The 16,699-nt window shown below is 38.4% G+C and overlaps 1 protein-coding gene across 1 annotated transcript in view; it reads right to left on the bottom strand.

Annotated features, from left to right (window-relative positions):
• PTPRT (protein tyrosine phosphatase receptor type T) overlaps nt 1-16,699 on the bottom strand; it is a 1,128,529-nt gene that overhangs the window by 247,034 nt on the left and 864,796 nt on the right. The gene's annotated exons all lie outside the window — the stretch shown is intronic.

Genomic DNA, 16,699 nt, shown 5'->3' with positions numbered 1-16,699 from the left:
GAACAACAAAAGTGAGGTTCCAGTTAATTAGTTGCAGGTTTGGTTTGTTATATAAAGAAAAAAATATACATATGTATTTTTAATTATAATTTTAAATATGTCCTTTCCATTTCTTCCCCCACTGGAATCACCTTTTAATTCTATTTCTTCTTTTCTTTTCAGGCTAGGTACATACTTGGTTCCTTTCACTTCCTGGCTCCCATGACCTCATAAACTTCTTCCCCAGACAGAACCACTTATAAACATATGATACTGCTACTGCGTAGCACAGGACAACTTTAACAATGACACTAAGTGAGTACACTGTGGCATGAGTTAGTAGATGGCACCAGGACCATCTTTGGGAAAATATAAATAAATAATGCATCTATCGGCACAGGCTGAAACAGACCCTTGGCAATAGCTCAGTCAATAGGAACATGTAAGAATCAAACTACAAAGTTCATGTTCAAAAAGTCACTTTGGTCCCGAGATTTTTGGTGAACCTCACGGTTTTCATGGCTAATGTTGTGTGTGTGTGCTCGTGTGGCAATCAAATCTTTGCTGGGTAAACTAATTATTGTTGGCTGTTCCCCAAGTGGACAAAATCCATAAACCTGTGATGTTACTGGGCATGCAGTTGAGTTCTGTGTTTAGAAGGAGAATCATTTTAGCCTGCTTTATTCGGATCATCTCCCAGGAGGCCCTAGAACCAGTTAAAAATTCCAGTTTACTAAGCTATACCTCCAGCAACAGTCTGAATGTAGTGTAGCAATGAAAATAAAAGGCAAAGAATGCAAGTGTGTGAGTCTCAAGAATCAAATGTGTGTCCTGCTACTGCTGCGTCACAAGAAATCACGGTTTCTTGAAGGCACTTGTGTTAGTCAGGTCTTTGAGGGTTCTTGGACCCAATTCTGTTGTGTGTGTGGTGTGGGGGGAAGGTGGGGGGTGGTTCCTCCCCTTCTACAACACCAAGCAATCTTCAGATACTGGCAGGGTTTCTGAGAAATCAACTCAGTTCTGACACAGTCTACCTGGAGATGGCATCAGATTCCACAGGTTAAGGGTTCAGTTCTACAAGACTGTCACCTACCCCCTACTTCAGATGCCAGGTGCAAGCCTCAGGCTGTTACCTGTGCTTCTGACCTACCAGCTATAGATTGAAGGTTCCAATGACCTCCTCCTTAGGTTTGATTAATTTGTTAGAGCAGCTCACAGAACTCAAAGAAACATGTTAGTAGATGACCAGTTTATTGTAAAAGGATGTAACTAAGGAGCAGTCAGATAGAAGAGATGTATAGGGTGAGGTATGTGGGGAAGGGCGCAGAACCTCCATGCCTTTTCAAGAAGTGCTACTCTCCCAATCTTCATGTGATCACCTACCCAGAAGCTCTCTAAACCCAGTCCTTCTGGCTTTTTATGGGGGCTTCACTGCATAGTCATTATTGACTTAGTCATTGGTTACTGGCTGATTCAACCTCTAGCCCCTCACCTCTCCCCAGAGGTCCAGTAGGCTAGGGGTAGGGTGGGACTGTGGGACTATGGGACTGAATGTTCTAACCCTCTAATCAGAAGTTGATCCTCCTGGCAACCAGCTCCCTCCTTGGGTGGGGTCCAAAAGTCACCCTCATTAACATAACAAAAGACACCTTTATCACCACTGACACTTAGGAAATTCCAAGGACTGAGGAAACTGTGAGCTAGAAACCAGGGACAAAGACCAAATACACATGAGAAATATTTTTTGTCATTCAGAAATCACAATCTAAGAAATCACAATATTGCATCAGGGTTATGCAGAAGTATAAAACCCATGAACTTCAGTGGCTAAAAACACTAAAGGTGTATTTCCCACTTAAACCAACATGTCCAATGTAGGTGCATGACTAGGTCTGAAGTGGGGTTGTGGTGGTGGTTGGGGGATACTGCAATCACTGTAGGTTCTCAGAGACCAAAGCTGGTACATTTATTTTTTAATTTTTAAATTAAGACAAATTTTATTTAAATTCAATTTAGTTAACATATAGTATATTATTAGTTTCAGGGATAGAATTTAGTGATTCATCAGTTGCATAAACACCCAGTACTCATTATACCAAGTGCCCTCCTTAATGCCCATCACCCATTTACCCCATTTCCCCACCCACTTCCCCTCCCGCACCCTCAGTTTGTTTCCTATAGTTAAGAGTCTCTTATGGTTTTTATCTTATTTTATTTCTCTTTCCCTTCCCCTCTGTTCATCTGTTGTGTTTCTTAAATTCCACAACAGTGAAATCATGTGGTATTGGTCTTTCTCTGACTGACTTATTTCAGTGAGCATAATACCCTATAGTTTCATCCACATCATTGCAAATGGCAAGACTTCATTATTTTTAAAGGCTGAGTACTATTCCACTGTGTGTGTGTGTATGTACACATACACATATATATACACCACATCTTCTTAATCCATTCATCTGTTGAATGAATGTTGGCTATTGTGGACACTGCTGCTATAAATACTGGGGTGCAGGTGCCCCTTCAAATCACTATTTTTGTAACTTTGGGGTAAATACCCAGTAGTGCAATTGCTGGATTGTATGGTAGCTCTATTTTCAACTTTTTGAGGAACCTCCATACTGTTTTCCAGAGTGGTTGCACCAGCTTGCATTCCCACTGACAGTGTAGGAGGCTTCCCCTTTCTCCGCATCCTCACCAACATCTGTTATTTCCTGAGTTGTTAATTTTAGCCATTCGGACTGGTGTGGGGTGATATCTCATTATGGTTTTGATTTGTATTTCCCTGATGCTGAGTGATGTTGAGCATTTTTTCATGTGTCTGTTAGCCATTTGTATGTCTTCTTTGGAGAAATGTCTGCTCATGTCTACCTCCATTTTAACACAAGGCTGCACTGTTCACTGAGGCAGGAGAAAAGAATGCTGGAGTTGGAAACTCAGAATCAAATGCTTTGTATCAGAAGCTACAGTTACTTGACTCAAGTTTCATCGACTAAAACCAGTCATATGGCCACGCCTAACTTGTGAGGTGGGGAAATGGAGTCCTCCATGCACCCAGAAGTAGAGAAGAAACTGTAATATCTATAGCAGAGTCTATTTTCTCTAGGCACACCTCTGAATGCTAGAAACTGTCTCTTGAAGTATGACTCCCCAGTGGTCTTGATTCTGTTCCTCACACCACAGAAAGTCTTCCCTTGCTTGTGTACAAAAGATGTCTGGATATTGAAAGATGGTTCTCATTTCTATTAATGTTCCTCAACCATTCCTCAGATGATAAGAGTAGAGTTCAAGTCCTTTGAACCAATATTGCTACTCATCCTGGAACATCTTGCAGTTTTGTCCCTCTTATTGAGAAGGAAGTAGAATAGGAAGCAGCAGTCTACATGTGGTCTTGTCAATATATGATTACCTAGATTATCACTATTTTCTATTTTCCTTAGTTATACTGGGCTTCTATTAACATAGCCAACATCTCAGTTTTTCATTGATCACAATGAATGTGCCATCAACCTTCCCCCCACCAAAAAAAAAAAAAAAAATCTGCCTGCTTCTACATACATAAATGTGGTTGTATTTCTGGAATCCAAGTACAGAGTCATATACTGATTTCCCCTATTGACTTCCATCTTCTTTGATCTGGTTGCTACAGCCTGTCATCATATTCTCCACCATACCTAAGTTTTTGGACATATTTTTCTATAATTTTATCCAGATCATTAATATAGGTGGTAACCTGGAGAATGCCATTGATAAAGATTTGTGACATGTACTAGAATCCGCCTTCCAGGTTGGTATTCATTGCTCATCAGAAGTTTTGGATGGTTATCTAACTACTTATTTCCTCAACTGCTTATGCACTTGGATCCTTCTGCTGTGTTTTCCCACCAAAATAGCTTGAGGATAGGGTCAGACTCACTTCAGATACTCAGACTCTGTCTACTTCATTTCCCCACTCTATCGGTCTAAGAACTCTCTCAAAGAAAGAAGGTTGGGTTGACATGACTTGTTCTTTAGGCCAAGTGTTTCCCTTCCTTTCTTTTTGTTAATGCTGAAAGTGCTCTTTTTTAAAATAAACAATTACTTTATTAAACAACTGGAAAATGCAGAAATGTTAAAAGAATATCACACTCTATGATTCAAATATATGATGTATTCATTTGAGGTGTTCATGATATTTCAAGTATGCTTTTCAAGAAAAAGGTTTTTTTAAAAGAGTATATACAGAAGAAAGAAGGAAAAATTATGAATAAAAAACAGAAAAATAAAGTGGAACTTTCTAAATGTGATGCCAAAAAGCTTCAGTCACAAATGAGGTAAAACCTGAAAATGATGATAAAAGTGAGCCAATGAATTTTTTTATTTTCATGTTTGGAGAAAGAGCAGATGTCCAACTCCTGTTGGCATCCATTTCTGTTCTCTGGCTTAAAGGGTCAGTGAGCTGAAGCCTGAGATGGTTACAGAGAGTATGAGCTCCTGAGGACTGAAGGCTGCATCTGCACATGGCTGTGCAGCACCAAAACAACCATCACCAAGAAACTGTGGCGAGTGGAGCTATGCCACTAGGAATGGTCAGAAGGATTGCCAACTTTATATTAATACAACGAAAAAGGATTTTGCAAGAACTGTATTAGGAAACTTGCCAATCACATGCACAATTATTACATACAGGAATGGGCAAGAGTTTGATGAGGATTTCACTGCTGGGGGTAATTTGTAAATATGTATCCAGACATCAAAGAGAGTTGATCTAATCTTTTCACATCTAAGATTTTCTCAGGATGCCTCGGTGGCTTAGTTGGTTAAGCAACTGACTTTTGGTTTTGGCTCAGGTGATGATCTCATGTGTTGTGGGATCAAGCCCCACATCAGGCTCCGTACTCAGTGGGGAGTCTGCTTGGGATTCTCTCTCTCTCTCTCCCACTGCCCCTCCCCTGCTTGCATGCATATGCATACACATTCTCTCTCTAATAAATAAACAAATCTTTTTTAAAAAACAGGATCTATTCTCAGGGAATAATCTGAAATGTAGACAAAGGTTTATATTCAAAGATGTTGGTTCCAGTGTTCTTTATATAAAAGTGAAAGTGAAGAGCAACATACCTGTATAACCCTACAGACATGGTAAAGAAAGTTGTGGTCTATCCACACAGTGGAATATTATGAAGCTAACAAAAAATGATTGTGAGGGCCACATAACAACATAGAATAGTACACATAAGAAAATATTAAATGGATAAAGCAAAGTACAATTTTAACTACAACTAACATGCAAAGGTAAGCATTTAAAAATAATCCGTGAAGGAAATACACTAAATCATAAGAACTGTTACATGGTTCATTTGAAGTGCAACATGTATAGAGACAAGTATACTAATTTTAACTACAGTTTGCCAATTTTTTCACAAAGCAAGCACCCACCTATGACCGGCACCCCAAATGAAAACGCCAAACATTACCAGCACTTCAGAAGTACCCTTCATGCACTCTCTGAGTCATTTCATCCTGGCAATGGTGAACACTAACCTGCTTTCCTTTTTTACTTTAAGATTTTATTTATTCAGGAGAGAGAGAGTGGGGGGGGGACAGAGGGAGAGAGACAAGCAGACTCCCCGCTGAGCATGGAGCCTGACATGGGGCTCAATCCCAGGATCCTGAGATCAAAACCTGAGCCAAAACCAAGAGTCAAACGCCTAATTGAACCACCCAGGTGCCCTGACACTAACCTGCCTTCTGTGGTAGTGTTCTCTCTCTCTTTCTTTTTAGAAGATTTATTTTATTTAGAGAGAGAGAGAAAGAGAAAGAGAGAAAGGGAGGGAGTACACACATGTGGCAGGGAGAGGCAGACAAAGAGGGAGAGAGAAACACAAGCAGACTCCATGCCGAGCATGGAGCCCAATGTGGGGCTCGATCTCACAACCCTGAGATCACACTTGAGCCAAAAGCAAGAGTCAGATGCTCAACTGTGCCAGCCAGGTGACCCAGGAATGTTCTCTTTAAAATGTGTTACATTAAAGGAAACCTGGGTAGCTGCAATGGTTTATTCTACTGCCTTCTGTCCCTCATTGGGTCATTTGTAAGAACTTTCTTATTCTGAGAATCATCTTCACTTCCACAAATGCATGCGTGCAAGTGAGCCATTTCCGACAACCACCTCCTCCACCCCACATCTATTAAAAGCTGTTTTCTATAACCTGGAGTGCATGTCTCATTATGCTTAACTCTCCCTGGCTCTCACAAACATGATGTTGACATGTCTGCTTTCTCCCAAGTTCCTGACACCTTTAATCCCATAACCAATTTGTCTTTGTTGGTTAGAATTAGATACAAAATAACAAAGTCCTAAGTCACTCTCTTGACCTTCTGCATGATTGAACTGTTAGCAAGCAAGTCAGGAAGATATTCTGCATCCCAAGTCTGCTAGATATTCTGCATCCAGCATATAGGAAGTTTGACCAGTGCACATATAGCCAAAGTCCCCAATCAGTTCAATAAACAGGAAATGAGTACTTTCTTTGTGTCAAGATTATATAAAGCTTTCTGAAAAGGAGAAACATTTGGTATATTTTTTGTCCTATCTCCATTATTATATCCTACTTTTAGGTCTGTAATATATTCTGGGACAGAACAATAATTTCATTTCCCTATCATCTGAACTTCACTCATATCCCACTTCCCACTCCAGATTTGTGAATCTGGACACAGGTATGTACCACGTTGGGGCAGAATATAATTCCCCTAACTATTGTGATTCTATTGAGACCTACTTCTACTCAAGCTCTGCCAGTGCTGGGCAATATTGAGCAAGTCACCACCACTCTCTATGGCTCAATTTCCCCATCAATCAAATAAAAGAGAAAGGGATGGAGAAGTCCAATTTGGTGAAGTGGGCAGAGTATTCTAAGGTTGCTTCAAGTTCTCAAGGGAGGTCTGGTTTCAGCTACTGGCGGTCCTCCTGCTCTTTCAGTGCTCTGTTCTCTTGACACCATTCCATATCACCATACCCCATCCCACAACACATAACTTACTTAAAAAAAAAAAAAAAGCTATCATCTCCCTTACTTCCCAGAATGCCATATGTTTACACCTACTTACCTACTCATGGCCTCCATTTCAAGACTAGATCAAGTATGACTCAACCATCCATCCATCCATCCATCCTTCGCTACCTACTGAAATTAAAGGGTGTCTCTCTAAATCAGAGACTTACAGCATAGTGTCTAAGGCATCAAGGATTTCAGTAATTGCTACTTACTATCCAGATGGGCTTAGGTTAAGTAATACTGCCACCCTGACCAAGAAGCCATAGGTACCTGGGTAGTGCAAACAATTCTTATTCTACTGCCCCATTAGACTGCCCTATGTAATAGGATGGGGAATTAGGCCTGACCCCAGTTTTCAAACAATTTCCCCAGTTACCCTAACTCTTGCCTTTGTCTTCTCTAAGACTGAGCCACCCTAGTAAATATGATGTGTTAGTTAGCCCTGACACCATAGTCTAGTTTGCTAAGTTTCTTTGGCTCCACCCTTAATATTCCTCTAAGTCTTGGCTGTGGCTCCAACAGCCCACTTAACCCTTTATTCATTTGGTCAACCAAGCAACAGATATTTATTGATATGATCACTATTAATTATATTGATGATTACTGAACGATCACTATGTGCGGGTACTAGTGTTACAGCATAGGCAAAACAGACATGGTCCATGTCCTCATGGAGCATGTACACATTTTCCAATATTTGTGATAAACTTAGATAACTATTCTCACAAATAAGTATCTAATAAGAAGCTGCAATAAACACTGTGAGGAAGAAGTACTAGGTGCTATGTATGTGTATGAAGATGGCGTGAGGTGTGGATGGGAAGGAAGATGATATGTTGCCTCGAGCAAAGACCATTTAGCCTATAACCTGGAAGATCAGTAGGAGGTAATTATATGAAGTGTCAAAAAAGTGTGTCCTGGACTCAGGAACAGACATGCAAAGACCTGTAAGTGAGAAAATGCATGGTGTAGTTGAAGGTGTAAAGAAGTCTGGAAGGTTACATCATAATGAAGTACTTGGAGAATGATATGAGATGAAGCTAGAAACAGAAGCCTGGTAGAGCCTTTTAGACTTGTAGAGTTTCAGTCTATATTTTAAGAACAACAGGAAGCAATCAAAGAGTTATGAGCAGGAACAATAAAGTTTTCAGACTTATATTTTATTAAAATGTAGAGACTGTTATATAGAGAACAGACTTATGGTATAGGAGAAACTAGTCAGTAGGAAGAGTATAGTGGTGTAGTCTAGCCTAGAGATGGTGATGGCCAAGACAGTGGCTGCAGAGACCCTGTTTCAACCTACCCCATTCTAGGAAGGCATATTTTGGCTCTGCCTGACCTTAGAGACCCCCCACTACGTCACTACACCCAGTGCTTATGAATCTGTATTGGCTTCTGGTATGGATACCTACTGGGTCCTCAGTCTAGCCTCCCTGCACCCCAATTCTCCTTGACTCTCTTCTAAAAATCCACAAAGTACACCATCTTAGCATAATTAAACTACAGAGAATCTTCAAAACTTCATAATCCTTGTTAGGAAAAAAATAAGCATCACAACTGAATGAAATATCTCTAAAGTTTTCAGCACAAGCTTTTGGGGACAGCAAGGGCCATACAGAAAAGCAATTGAAAGAGAAGAGAGGTAAGCCAGCACAGGGTGTAAGACTGATCTAAAATGATCACTATATGATGGCTAACTGAACATAATAAAAAAAATAAATAAAATGATCACTAGCAAAGCTGAGTTTGTATGTAGGAAAAATCAGAAAATGTGTGAAAATGCTGTAGATTAAGATGATGAATAGATGGAAAGGACTTGAAGGCACAATAATTCAAGGGGCAACCTTAAATAGGTATCACTTATGGGGGAAAATACGGTAAAAAGAGGGGAAAGTGCCCTTGGGAGATTATGAGGAAAAGGAAAAGAGGCAGGAGGAATTTTAAGATCCTATAAGTCAAAAGAGAACAGCAACAATGAGTCCAAGAACACACAACCACCCATCCCCCACATACACAAAACTTAGTTATGGGTCGAAAAACTGTACTTCACTATTCTATCAGAATACTGTGTTTTTAAACTAGAAATATTGTAAGCCACCTTAAATCTACAATATGAATAAAAGAAAGGAGCCAAATACAACTACTATATGAAGAAAATGGGGGGGTGCCTGGGTGGCTCAGTCACTTAAGCATCTGCCTTAAGCTCAGGTCATGATCCCAGGGGTCCTGGGATTGAGCCCTACATAGGGCTCCCTGCTCAGCGGGGAGTCTGCTTCTCCCTCTCCCTCTACCTGCTGCTCCCCCTGCTTGTGTTCTCTCTATCAAATAGATAAATAAAATCTTAAAAAAAAGAAAATGGAAAATAAAAATCAAAACAACCTAAGTGATGAAAATCCACCCCCTCAAATAAAACAAAAACAATTGCACACCTGAAGAAAATTATAACCAACACTCCACATATTGCATGGAGCACTGGGTGTTATATGAAAACAATGGATCGTGGATCACTACATCACAAACTAATGATGTATTGTATGGTGACTAACATAATAAAATAAAAAAAAATAAAAAAATAAAATACCTTCCCTGCTGCTGAAAAAAAAACCACTCCAAATTGAATTAAACTTCCTCAAACAACTTTGAATTAGAAATGCAAAGATTAAAAACTGAAATGTCTAAAAAAATCAGCACAAAAAGAGAGAGTTGATTGAACTCAGGAAAATAAGAAAAAAGGCCAAAGCACTTCAGAAATTAAGTTTAAATAATAAGGTGTCCAAAGTAAAATTTTAATAAGGGGCACTGAAGAAAGAGAAAAACAACCAAGAGAAGAAAATGAAATAAATACAATAGCCAGGGTCAGTGAAAGGGTGACTTAAAGAGAAGACAAAGAGGATCCAATATATGTATACTTGAAATCCCTGAGAAGACAGACTGAATAATTGAACAGGAAAAGATTTAGAACAATAATCCAAGGAAAATTTCTGGAATTAAAAGAGAACCTGAGCCTACATATTGAAAGGACTCAAAGACCTGAAAGATCTATTCCAAGCTCCTAAAAAAACAATTCAACTTTTCTTTTCAAAAAGAAAAAGTCCTCAAGGACTTCAGTCAAAGAAGTCAAATAATTCACAAGGGCAAGAGATGTCATGAGATATTGCCAAGGGAACATACAAGGCCAGGAAATATGGGGCAGCATTTTCAAGAAACTCAAAGAAAGAAATTATGAACCAAGGATTTTATAACTAGCCAGGTATGTTTTGAATATCAAAGCTATAGAAAAATAACTTTCAACATTCAATAACTCAATGAATACCACACTCATGACTCTTTCTTGAGGAATATATCAGAGGATAAGTTTCACTCAACAAAGAGTTGACTGAGGACATTTCACCAAAAGGATTGATGGTAAGCATTTAATATAATTGTAAATCTTAAAACTAAAACAAGGTAGGGACACAGTTGAGAGTAGAACACAGAAATGTTATATTTTCTGACAATGCAGAAGTAATGCAAGAAAAAGTGAAAAAGAGAAAAAATAGAGAAGAGGAAAGTAGGATAAACTCATTGATTGCTCTATAGGAACTAGGTGAAAGTCAGTGGATACCATCAAAAACTGACAAGCCAGTGATGTCTGCAAGATGGCAGAATAAGAATTTCCAGCACTCATCCTCCTACAGAAATATAATTTTGACAATCACGCCTGGAGAAGAGTACCTTTGTGGGAACTCAGAAGTCCAGCAGAGGGGTCCCAGTACACTACCAGAGCACAAAGTCTGAGAACAAATGCAATGAAGAGGGTAAGAAGAGCAGTTCCACTTTACTCATGTCACCCGTCCCCCAAAGTGGCACAGCCCAATGCCAAGAGAGACCCCCTCAGCCCACAATTTCTCTCCTGGGGTTATGTGAGAGCACAGTGAATGCATGGCTTCCCCAGATGGCAAGATGCTGCCCAAAAGGCCCACTCTTTTCTTGTCCCAACCAGAACACTAAGGGGATAGGCACGGCTAAATAGTTTGAGGGACATTAGGAGTAGGGAAAAGAAAAATGTGGTATATATAGGATCATGGACTATTATTGAGCCTTAAAAAAGACAGACATCCTGCCATTTGCAACAATATGGATGAAGCTGGAGGACGTTATGCAAAGTGAAATAAGCCAGACATAGAAAGACAACTACGGTGTGATCTCACTCATATGTGGAATCTAAAAAAGTTGAAATCATAAAAGCAGAAAGAGGAATGGTGTTTGTAAGGGGCTGGAGAGCAGGGGAGATGTTGGTCCAAGAGTTATGCAGGATTCATAAGTTTTGGAGATCTGTATAATACTGTATTTTATACTTGAAACTTGATTAGAGAGTAGATCTTAAATGTTCTCACCACACACAATGTGAGGTGATGGATATATTCATCAGTTCGAGTGAAGTAATCATTTCACAATGTACATGTGTCTCAAAATATCACATTGTACATCTTAAGTGTATACCAATTTTGTTTGTTGATTACACCTTAACAATTCTGGGAAGAAGTGCTGACAAACCAGATAGGAAAGGCTTGCTATGAAAAGAGGATCAAAGGATTACAAAGATAACTGCCAAAAAAAAAGTACAAACCTTTCTAAATATCAAAAGATATTTTAGTACAAAAGAGTAAGGAAAACACATGAAAATTGTGATATAAAGAATGGGTGATAGATTTGAGACCAAACGTGTCAGTCACGTCAACAAATGTGAATGGGTTTAACTCACATAATTAAAATGAAAGGGATTTCAAATTATCTCATAAAGCAGGACCCAACTATCTGCTATATATAAAGGTCACACCTAAAACAAAGTGATTCAGAAAGGCAACAATAAAGGAATGGGAGAAATTATGCAAATGAAAAAAAAAAAAACCCCAGCAGTAATAGCAATCCTGATATCAAGACAGATGAGAATACAATTTAAAAAGCATTAAATATAACAAAGAACACTTTGTAATGCTTAAACCCACAATTAATGAGAAATATAATAGGTATGAGTATCTATGCACCAAACCCACAATAATCACCTTTATGAAGCAGGAACTCCAAGAGATGCGAGATTAATAGACTATTGTCACTATAAGACAGATCAAGTGGGAAAAAAGGATAGGCACAGACATAGAAATGCTAAAATAATTAGGCAGACCCCTAGTGGATGTGTATCAAACCCTACAGCCTGATAATAGAAAACTTCTTATGGGTTTATGAAACATTCACAAAAACCGACCATATATTAGCTAATTAAGAAAGCATCACTCTGTTCCATAAAGTAGAATTATTATCAATATTCTATGAGTACAATGTAATAAAATTAGAAATCATTAAGAATATTAAACCAAAAAGGTCCTTCTACCTCAAAAGCTCCAAAATAATTTCTTTTGACTCACTCCTGGCTGAACAGGACGTTAAAATATAATGAAAACTCTACATGTCAGAATCTATGAAAAACATTTAGAGCAGCCATAAAATGAAAGAATGAAAAAAATTAAGCTTCCAGCACAAAAATCTAGGAAAGGAACCAAAAAAAAAATGCACCAAAAAGCATACAAAAGGGAATAATAAAGGCAAAAGAAATTACTGAAGAGAAAAATTGTAGAACAAAGGGAAAGAGAGAGGAAGCACCATTATACAAATAAGAAACGACAAAGGAGAAATAACCACTGAAAATGACAACATTTTTAAAAGTGAAACTATTCTTCAGATGTCTGGAAATAATTTTGAAAAGCTAAATGAAATTGATAAATCCCTAGGAAAAATGGGTCCTATTATAAATAAAAACTTACACCACGGTCCACAGAAGAAACAGAGAAAGATGTCAAGGACTACTCCATAAAAAACACACTGTGCCTAGATGTCTTCACAGGGAACTGCTACCAGACTGTTAAAGAGAAGATGATACTAACATATATTGTTCTACAACATGGAGAATGAAGGAGAACTTGCTCATTTCTTTATGAAACCAGCATAACATTGACACATAAACTTGGTAAAGACAATACCAAAGAAGGGGAAATTATAGACCAATTTTATTTTTGAATGTTTCAGACTTTTAATGTGTCAGTGAGCAGAATTCAACACTGCATTGAGAAAAATAAAATGCCATGGATAAGTGGAATGTATTCTAGAAGTGGAAGGTCGGTTCGATGTGAAGAAATCCATTCATATAATATATAAACCGTATTAATAGATCAAAGAAGAAAATTATTATCTCTAATGTAGAAAAAGCATTTGATGCAATTCAACACTTATTTCTAATTAAAAAAAACACTCAAGAAAATAGGAATTGATGAAGACTTTCATAATATGATGAAAAAATATTTTAGTCTTAAAATCAGCATCCTACTTAATGGGGATTTAGTAAAGGAACTCCCACTAAGATCAAGATCAAGAGTAGAACGTTCTCTATCTCCATTACTCCTTTACATCATACTGGAAGTATCAGCCAGCACAACTGGATAAAAGAAATCAGTTAGAGGCATACACACTGGAAAATAAACTTTTTTTTAAAGATTGATTTATTTATTTTTGAGAGAGAGAGAGAGCACTAAAGAGTGAGTGCCTGAGCAGGGGGAAGGGCAGAGAGAGAAAGAGACTCCCTGCTGAGTATAGAGCTCCAGGAGGCAGGGCTAGGTATCTCCAACCTGAGATCATGACCTGAGCCAAAACCAAGAGTCCTATGCTTAACTGACTGAGCCACCCAGGTGCCCCTTGAAAATCAACTTTAAAATATTTCTGTTTGCAAGCGACATGATGGTATATCTGGAAATCCTTAGAGAATTCACATTTACGTGAACAGTATCCATATATACAACTGATAAAGGATATCATGCCATTTACAATGACAACAAAGATTAAATACTTGGTAATAAACTTAGCAATAAGTATAAAACCTATATGAAGAAAATTTTATACCACCCCTGAAAAACAAGCAGACTCGAACAAATAGAAAGCTATGCTCTGTTCTCAGCTAGGACAATTTAACATCTTAAAGATGTCAGTTCACCCTATTTAATTTATAAATGGAAGGTAATCCCAGTAAAATCACTAATAGGATTTTTATGGAGCTGGACAGGCGACACCAAGACCTACATGAAAAAATGAACATGCAAGAAGTAGAAAATCAGTGAAAGAGAAAATCTGGGCAGGAAGACTGGCCCTATCACATATTAGAACATAAAAACCTCTTTAATTTTAACATGTGGTACTAGTGTATAAACAGGCAAACATGCTGGTAGAACAGAATGCAAAATCCAGAAAAAGACCCAAGAACATATGAAAATTTAAAATATGAGAAAAGGGGCATCTCAAATATTGGGGCAAAAACGGACTTATAAATAAATGATACTAGGACAACTAAATAGGCATTTGGGAAAAAAAGATAAAATTAAATCTGTACTTCACACCATAGGCAAAAATAAACACCAAATATCAGAAATCTAAAATGTAAAGAAATGAAAGTATACAAGTACTAGAAGCAAATGTGTGAATTTCTTTATAAACCTGGTGTAAGAGAAGTTTTTCACTATGACCCAAAGTTTGGATTCAATAAAAGAGAACAAATAGATGCATTTGACTACATATTTTTGGAAGGGTGTGGCAAAAACATAAGCAGAGTTAAAAGATAAATAACAAACTGGGAAAAATTTTAACATATATCACAGATAAAGAATTAATATCCCTTACACATAAATAGGCCTTAGAAATTGAGGGGGGAAGGTAAAAAGCCTGATAGAGAACCAGGCAAAAGACATAAGGAGGAGTGCTTGGTTGGCTCCACTGGTAGAGTATGCAATTCTTGATCTCAAGGTCATGATTTCAAGCCCCATGATGGGAGCAGAGGTCACTTTTAAAAAATAAGATATAAGGAAGTAATTAAGAAATTAAAATGTCTCCTAAATATATGAAAATATATTTTAAAATATATGTTAACCTCACTTATAAGAGAAAGGAAATTAAAACTATACTGAGATTGAGGTATAATTGACATACAATATGATATATATATATATTTTTAAAGATTTTATTTATTTATTTGACAGAGAGAGACACAGCGAGAGAGGGAACACAAACAGGGGAAGTAGGAGAGGGAGAAGGAGGCTTCCCACGGAGCAGGGAGCCCGATGTGGGGCTCGATCCCAGGACCCTGGGATCATGACCTGAGCTGAAGGCAGATGCTTAACGACTGAGCCACCCAGGCGCCCCCATACAATATTATATTAGTTTCAGGCATATGACATAGTGATTCAACATTTGTATATATTATGAAATGATCACCACGATAAGTCTGTTTACCCTCTGTCACCATACTAAGTTGACAAATATTACTGACTATATACCCATGCTATATATTACCCTATATATATTACCTATATAACAGGAGCTTGATATTCTTTTTTTAAAAATTTTTATTGTTAGGTTAATCAGCATACATTACATCATTAGTTCTTGATGTAGTGTTCCATGATTCATTGTTTGTGCATAACACCCAGTGCTTCACGCAGAACATGCCCTCCTTAATACCCATCACCAGGCTAACCCATCCCCCCACCCCCCTCCCCTCTAGAACCCCCAGTTTGTTTTTCAGAGTCCATCGTCTCTCATGCTTCGTCTCCCCCTCCGACTTACTCCCCTTCATTCTTCCCCTCCTGCTATCTTCTTCTTCTTCTTTTTTCTTAACATATCTTGCATTGTTTCAGAAGTACAGATCTGTGATTCAACAGTCTTGCACAATTCACAGCGCTCACCATAGCACATACCCTCCCCAATGTCTATCACCCAGCCACCCCATCCCTCCCACCCCCCACCACTCAGCAACCCTCAGTTTGTTTCCTGAGATTAAGAATTCCTCATATCAGTGAGGTCATATGATACACGTCTTCCTCTGATTGACTTATTTCACTCAGCATATAACCCTCCAGTTCCATCCACATCCTTGCAAATGGCAAGATGTCATTCCTTTGGATGGCTGCATAATATTCCATTGTGTATATATACCACCTCTTCTTTATCCATTCATCTGTCGATGGGCATCTTGGCTCTTTCCACAGTTTGGCTATTGTGGACATTGCTGCTATAAACATTGGGGTGCACGTACCCCTTCGGATCCCAACATTTGTATCTTTGGGGTAAATACCCAGGAGTGCAATTGCTGGATCATATGGTAGATCTATTTTCAACTATTTGAGGAACCTCCATACTGTTTTCCAGAGTGGTTGCACCAGCTTGCATTCCCACCAACAGTGTAGGAGGGTTCCCCTTTCTCCACATCCCCGCCAGCATCTGTTGTTTCCTGACTTGTTAATTTTAGCCATTCTGACGGGTGGGAGGTGGTATCTCATGGAGGTTTTGATTTGGATTTCCCTGATGCCGAGCGATGTTGAGCACTTTTTCATGTGTCTGTTGGCCATTTGGATGTCTTCTTTGGAAAAATGTCTGTTCATGTCTTCTGCCCATTTCTTGATTGGATTATTTGTTCTTTGGGTGTTGAGTTTGATAAGTTCTTTATAGATTTTGGATACTAGCCCTTTATCTGATATGTCATTTGCAAATATTTTCTCCCATTCTGTCGGTTGTCTTTTGGTTTTGTGGACTGTTTCTTTTGCTGTGCAAAAGCTTTTTATCTTGATGAAATCCCAATAGTTCATTTTTGCCCTTGCTTCCCTTGC

This window comes from Callorhinus ursinus, unplaced genomic scaffold (assembly GCF_003265705.2).
Source record: "Callorhinus ursinus isolate GAN/ISIS: 27379988/994484 unplaced genomic scaffold, GSC_fseal_2.0 scaffold38, whole genome shotgun sequence".
Taxonomy (NCBI): Eukaryota; Metazoa; Chordata; class Mammalia; order Carnivora; family Otariidae; genus Callorhinus; species Callorhinus ursinus.
This window is presented reverse-complemented; position numbering and strand designations above follow the sequence as displayed.